The sequence below is a fragment of the Meles meles genome, chromosome 17, assembly GCF_922984935.1.
Source record: "Meles meles chromosome 17, mMelMel3.1 paternal haplotype, whole genome shotgun sequence".
NCBI classification, from domain to species: domain Eukaryota; kingdom Metazoa; phylum Chordata; class Mammalia; order Carnivora; family Mustelidae; genus Meles; species Meles meles.
In genome coordinates this window covers 14,572,178-14,579,736 of record NC_060082.1, presented here as the reverse complement: position 1 = coordinate 14,579,736, position 7,559 = coordinate 14,572,178, and positions in this window count along the sequence as shown.

Here is a 7,559-nt window from a genome sequence, read left to right as displayed (position 1 = left end):
GGGAGAAGTAGCTCTTTATCTGAATTCCTCTACAACAGCAGGAAAACTTTTCCTTGGTACAAAGCTAGGATTGCTGGCTAGTCCCTGCATTTGTCATTTTTATAATTATGTTCTCTCGCATCAGCACGAAAGGTCTCGACCATAACTCTTGATATTTATTTTTGCAAACATGAGAATGTATTTGACACGGTGTGGCCACGTGACAGGTAAAACAGAGATCGTGTCCCCTTTAGGACAGTTAGTTTCCGTTATTTGTACCTCGGTGTGTTTTCTGTAGTTTCTATTAATCATAACACTGTGCATATTAATCACAATATGCGCATTACTGAAAAATAAATATCTAGTGCCAGGTCTGGCAAATATTTCGCCCTCCTTTATCGCAGATTCCCCATGTGGAGCAGAAGAATGGGCTTAGGAATTTTTTTCCACATGCTTTCTTGTTGTTGTTGTTGTTGACCTTGGTCACCATGGTGGATTGGGAAAGTCACTATTCCCACAGATTCCAAAAAGCCCCTAAAAGATGACAGCACGAGCCAGGGCTGCAAAAAATACAGTGTGGAGGAGAGTGTCACATCGGAAAAGCAAAGCTGACCGGGAGGAAAAACTTTCTGTCTCACCCAAGATCATCCGTAGCTGCTGTAGGTTTAAGACTAGTTTACCTACTTGAGAGGTTGCCTAAATGGAATGAAAATCGCAAGTAACTTTCCCCTTTAGAGTCATACACCAAGGATCACTGGCAAATTCCATAGGGAGAATATTGTAATTATGCGAAGACCAGGTGATCAGAATTGGAAGAGAACCTCAGTAAAGTAGCCCTAAGCCTGTGTGAGGGCCATTGACTAACAGATCCCCAAACTAGAACGGTGGCCTCCTCACCCTTAACCAGACACAGCTCTCTGGCCCTGCGATCAGGCTCCTTAGAACGCCAGAAAGATGGAACTGGCGCGGTCCTGTCCAGTGCTTAGAGGTCATCGGTGTCCAAGATGATTCTAAGGAAGGCCAGGAAGGGCCTATTCAGAACTCGAGTGGGTACCGTCTCTTGGTGTTACTGCTAACATTTTAGTGACAATCCAAGAGTCCAAGAGAGGCTTGTTAATATTCAATCTCTCAACCTGCTTCTCTAGCTTTATTACTTATTAGCCTTAGAACCGGACCTTTAAAGAGTCACTGCAAAAAGGAAAAAAAAAAAAAGAGCCATAAAAATTTGACTCACTTTAATTCCTTGAAACCCATTTTTATTTCCAGACAAATGGCGTCTGTGCCGTTTGCCACCAACCCACATGGCACCACAGGCAGTCACGGGGTGAGATGCTGAGCCCCGAGCAAGGGGTGAGCAGAGTAACTCCCGTTCTCCAGGTTTGAACAGATCCTTCCTAAACCCGGATTCTCTGAATCCACCTCCGGCTAAGAACTACTCTCTGCTGTTTATTCGAGTCCAAACTCCTCAGATGACACTCAAATCTTTATTTTGTGGCTTCACCCTAAATATAATAGTTAATATTGCTGTAGCTTGTTTGGTTTAACTTTCCAACCAAATCAAAGGGCCAAAAAAAAAAAAAATGCTTGCTAAGATGGATGGAATGCATGGAAGGTGCTGTCTTAAAATTTGCTTGTGGGGCACACCTGGGTGGCTCAGTCATTAGGCCACTGCCTTCCGCTCCCGTCACGAACCTGGCGTCCTGGGATCGAGCCCCGCATCAGTCTCCCTGCTCCGCTGGAAGCCTGCTTCTCCCTCTCCCACTCCCCTTGCTTGTGTTCCCTCTCTTGCTGATTCTCTGTCAAACCAATAAATAAAATCTTTAAAAATAAAAATAAAATTTGCTTGTGTTTGGAACTTGTAAATCCTCCCCAAGAACAGGAGAGAAGGATTATTGGTTTTCCCATTCTACCCCAGGAAACTGAGGCACCAAGAAGTTAAGTCATTTGCCCAGAGTTACCCAGCTGGGGCTCAAATTCAAGTGCCTTGAGCCCTCACCATCAAGTTCTCTGCTTACCTACCTATTGACTCAACTCCATGCCTGCCCCCTCACATCCTGCAGTCTGGCTGCTCACCCACTGCCCATGTCACCCTTTGTTAGTCCCAAGGTCACAGCCAGAGCATTCCATGCCCCCTTCTGCCTCTTTGGTATTCAAATTCTCTGTGTTGGTCAAGGCCAAGTTCAAGACCAACCTTGCCCACAAAGCCATTATTTACTATTATTGGCTGTATTGATCATTCTCTCTCTTTGTTCCACACTGTTCACTTTTACGTGTGACATCACTGTTCTCTGTTTCTGAGGTTTATTTTTCATCTCTTCTTCCTCCTCAATTCCTTTCTGACAGCGTGATGCTTTTTTTTTTCCCCTGCCTCTTCCGGTTTGCCTAAGTACGACCCCAGCTGTCCTTAACTCGCTTCTGATGTACTGATGGACACAAAACTGCCCCTTGGAAAGCTAGGACACCACTTTTCAATCTGACAGAAATTGCGAGTTTGATGTAGCAAAAGTTTTATCCTTTTAACTGAAAAAATTGCAAGCTGGCTTCTCTGTATTTCAGATAGTCCATAGAAAACAATCAATTAAGATCAGAGGTGGAATTATTTTTTTAATTAATTTATTTGACAGATAGAGATCACAAGTAGGCAGAAGGCAGGCAGAGAGAAAGAGAGAGAGAGGAGGAAGCAGCCTCCCTGCTGAGCGGAGAGCCAGATGTGAGGCTTGATCCCAGAACCCTGGGATCATGACCTGAGCCAAAGGCAGAGGCTTTAACCCACTGAGCCACCCAGGGTGCCCCCAGAGGTGGAATTATTTAATTGGAGAAGCATATGACAATGAGGTAGAGGTCATGAATGTGGGGAGTGGTGGACGAAACTCAATCACTGTGGCTTTTTAGCTGTTAAGATCCTCCTTCTGCCATACTTTGAATTTTCTGAGTGTCACATTAATATTTCTGTTTAGCATGAGGAAGAAGTGAGGACTCGTAACTGTGAAACCAGTGACGCCGTCATGCATCTGTTACTGACCAACTCCTTGTAACCTCTGGCAAATTATTTCATAACTCTGAGCTCAGTTTCCCTCTTGCACAAGAAGAGATTTAACTAGTCTCCAAGGTCCGTCCAACTCTAACCTTCCTCAAGTCTGAAACAGAATGTGGGAGAGAAGAAAGAAGAGGGCTCAGCCTAGGAAGGCTTTTTTTTTTTTGTTTTGTTTTGGTGGGGGGGGGATACAAAAAGTATGCTAATTAAGTCTAATTTCTGGGTATACTTAACGGTAGCTCAAAACACAAAATCCATATACGAAAATCTGTTCAAACTTAATAATTTCTAAGATGGTCTCCTTTACATAGTATAAAATAATTAACTGAGTGTACCAACAGCCCACGGTATCAGCTACAATATTTCTGGCTGTCATTCACGCTTACCTATAACTTACTCTCTTTCCAACACAACCAGATTGTTACAGACCTCACTCGATAGGAAAGGATCCAACCTTTTTTGCCTGGATGCGTTAGACTCCAATCAGCTTGAATTAAATCGTGAAGCTAGCTGAAGAGCACGGGTTTACAGTGAAGAGACTTGGGGACAAGGGTCTCCCACATATTTCCTCTTTGCAACTAACTCTGAGAAAGCCTCCCTCAGTGTTCCTTTCCTTATTTATCCTTACCAGAGGCTGACAACTCACTGACCTTCCCACCAGCTTCGGTTAGGATACATGAAACAGCAGAAGCAAAAGCACTCTTCCCGCACAACGAAGTATTATCCTGGCAGGTGGACGGCACTTTACACCAGAGTCGATATTCTAAAAAATGGTACAACGTTAACAGAACATAAGGTCCCCTGGCTGAGAATCTAAGTTGATTTCTACTTGCTAGTTACAGGACCACAAAGTCCTACAGCTAGCCGAGGGCAGAATCAGGATGATTGTGCAGAAATCACTTTGTTCCAGCCATACTCGAAACCTGGTATAAACCACGGGCAAACATTACAGCTCATCACATCAACTGGGACCAGGGCAGTTAGAAAACCTATTTCAAAAAGAATTTCAGGGGTGCCTGGCTGGTTCAGCCATTAAGCATCTGACTCTTGGTTTCGGCGCAGGTCCTGATCCCAAGGTTGTGAGACAGAGCCCCAGATCAGGCTCCGTGCTCGTGTGGAGCCGGCTTGAAATTCTTTCCCTCCCCCTGCTCTCTCTCTCTAGTAAAAAGAATCTAAAATAAATAAATAAATACTACAACAGAAATTTATACCATGCCTCTGACATAAAAAAATGAAAACGAATTCATATGGGACAAAGGTCCTCAGGCCAGATTGCATGATAGCTCTAAGGACCCATGGATAGATTAAGAGTCTGAAAGTTGTAGTCAAAAATGCGTGTGTGTGTGTGGGTGTGTGTGTGTGTGTGTGCCCGCACTGTTCTCAAGAGAAGCCCCATAATGTTCATCACATTCACAGAAGGGTTCATGACTCCAGAAAGGCTAAGAACCACTGATGTAAGAATAGTTTATTTTAAAACTGAACTTAAAAAGAATAATACATTCCTTTAAGCCGAATGCCGTGCTGACTGCCACACGGACAGTGTGTCATAATCACCAGTGTTCAGAATGATGGCCTTGAGACACAATAAAAGCTTCAGTGATCAAAGAAATTTATTGTCAAGGTATTTTACTTACCTGACACGGGACAATGTACCAGTCTTTCAGAAAGATCTGAATATTGAAATAAAATAAGAAGAGGTTTCTGGTTTTGTTTAAGCGGGCTGGACAATTCTCTGTGTGCTAAGAAAGATGAATTGCATGGAGGAAAATACTCATTGTTTCTGGAAACACAGCTAAGGTCTGCTCAGCTGTGAGGAGGCAGAGAATGAAGACCTGGACCAGAGGCGTAGCAGTGAGATGGGGAGGAGGGACTGGAGGGGGATCTGGCAGGAACCTGGGATCAACAGACCGAAGTACCTGGCTTGGACAACTAAATTAATGGTAGCATGTTAAAGAGGTACAAATTAAGCCTACGCTAAGAGAACAGTGAATTCGGTTTGGGATATACTAGGTTTAAAGGCCTATCAAATAGCCAGATTCCACTGGCCTCAGGAAAGACTTAGAAGAAATCCGTGGCTGGAGAAACGAATTTGGGAATTATCAGTGAATTGGCAGTCGTGTCAGCGGTAATAAAGATGGAGGGAGGGAGGATGATGAATGCAAACGATTTAGGGGCATCTGAACTAAAAACTGCATTTATTTGAATAACGTCTAATTTGTAAAATATGAAACTACATAATACCCAAGGCAAAACAGTGTTGGTTATTTTAAATATTTAGAGACGCCTGTATTTAGACCATAAATTTCTGAGTAGAACTATACATCTCAGATTTTATTTTATATGTAGGACTTTCTGGAGTTCTTCATTTCAAGGCTCTTTTCCATGTGATACAGTGCATTCAGGGCCTGAGTTCAGAAGGGAGAAAGGCTTTTCTCTGGCAACCAAGTTCAACTGGAAAAAATCATCAAAATGTCACCTGATGCCACATGGTACCGACGACGTTCTCAGCATGTGGCCCTGCCAGTTGCTGAACCAGCAGAGGAAACTCAGTGTCATGGAAAGAACACTGATCTCAGAGTCAGAACACTTAAGGGGGAGTCCAATTTCTCCCTCTGACTGTTTTTGCGACCCTGGGAAAGTCATTCAACTGCTGCTACCCTGCATTTCCTCTTGGACAACTGCCCGGTGCCCCTCAGGGGACGAACCTTCCAGCACGGGTGTTGCCATGATCACCAAAGGGGTGGAGCGAGGGAACCTAACCACATGCTTCCAAAGTCCCCTCCCTGATGAACTACTCCAGGATGCCATCTCCCACTCTCCTCCCTGTGATGGCCCAGGGTGACCCACCACCCCTCCTCTGCGCCTACATCAACACATTTTTAGAACTGCAGTCACCATATTTTATTGTAATATTGTTCATATGTCCGCCTCTGCTACTCAGTGGCAAATGCCTTCTGTGTCATAAATGTTTTAGTTATCTTTTCACTTCTAGTCCCTAGCACGCAGTAGGCGCCCCATGAATGTTAAATGAATAAACCATTATCCGGGGAGACCATTTGCCTATATCGGTTCCTATTCCATGAAAATTCTTTAGAGAATCTGGGAGGTGGAAAAGCAGGGCCAGCCTACGGATCCACAGCCATAAGCTCTCCTGTATCAGTGCTTTGCTCCCAAGGGGCCCCTCGCTGCATTACATGCACTGATTATGCTACCTTATGTATACAGTTATTACACAGGAAGGAAGCAGGTCATTTCCTGGTCATATTTAAATGTAAAATGCAAAACTGCTCCTCCCTCCAAAAAAAAAAAAATATTAGCACTGACTTTGTTTGGCACTGATACATAAATGCTGCATGCCAGGTTTTGCCAGAAAGCTAAGGAAGGGAAGATGAAGAGGGTGAGAGACAGCCCCAGGAACACGGAGGAAGGCTGAATGGCTTCACAGAGTGGTGGAAAGAACCTAGACCACAAAACCGAAGGTCCTGTGTCAAATTCCCGGGGAATGACTTTCAGCTTTATGTGATCAGATATGGCATCCTTAAAATGGAATCATAGTGTTTAAGCATCAGAGTTACTGAGATAATGGGTAAAAGAGCCAAATGCCCTGTCAAAACAGGTGCCTGATAAAAGCAAATTCTCCTCCCTTTCTTCCTCCTTGCCTGTTTACCTTCCCAGAAGAAAAAGGAATCCAATTCACGGATTTACAACCATGATCAACTTGTAAACTTTACTCCTGACCAGGCTCCTAAAAAAGAGGACCACAGAGATTAGCTGAGACCAGTGGTCTCCAAACTTTGCGGCATGCTGGAATCACTTAGAAGCTCTAAATCATCTTGATTTGCAACATATGCCCCACAGCAATGAAATCAGAATGTCTGAGGGTTGGAGCCAGGCAACGGTATTTTATTATTTTTTTTGTAAACTCCAAGGGATTTCAGGGTGCCCCAGTGTTTGAGGGCCATTGGTTAAGGTAGAGAAAGCCTCTGACCAGTGAATTAGTCTAATTAGAGCTCAGGAGCAGTTCCTCACTCTTTCCCAGACCCAGATATTTACAGGGCTTGTTAGCATATTAAATAATTTGGAAAGCCTGCCTCCCCCTTCCACCTTCCTTTGGCAAGTTCTTTACAAACGAACCCTAGACAAGGTGGTAACGTAGAACGACTCATCCCAAGTACCAAAACAGCAAACAGAAAAGCACTTAAGCAACTGTATTTATAGTACTCTACCATTTAAAAAGTGCTTGAACCCGTCATTGTATTTACTCCTCACTACAACCTTGCACAGTGGATATTATTATGAGGCCCGATTTACAGATAGTAAAAACAAAAATAAGAAAAGTTCAACTCTCAAGGACAAAGTGGCAGATTCGCATATCACGCTTGCATCCAGGGTTCCAGAATGGATGCGGTTTTCCTGGACCGTGCACCTTTAGAAGACTTACTGTTCATCACTCGGCGGGGTCATTGCCACCTGTCAAGGATGGCCCAGAGCTATGGCCTAACTGCTCTGCCATGTTGGGAAAGGAGGGCAGAAGGGAGGGAGGGAG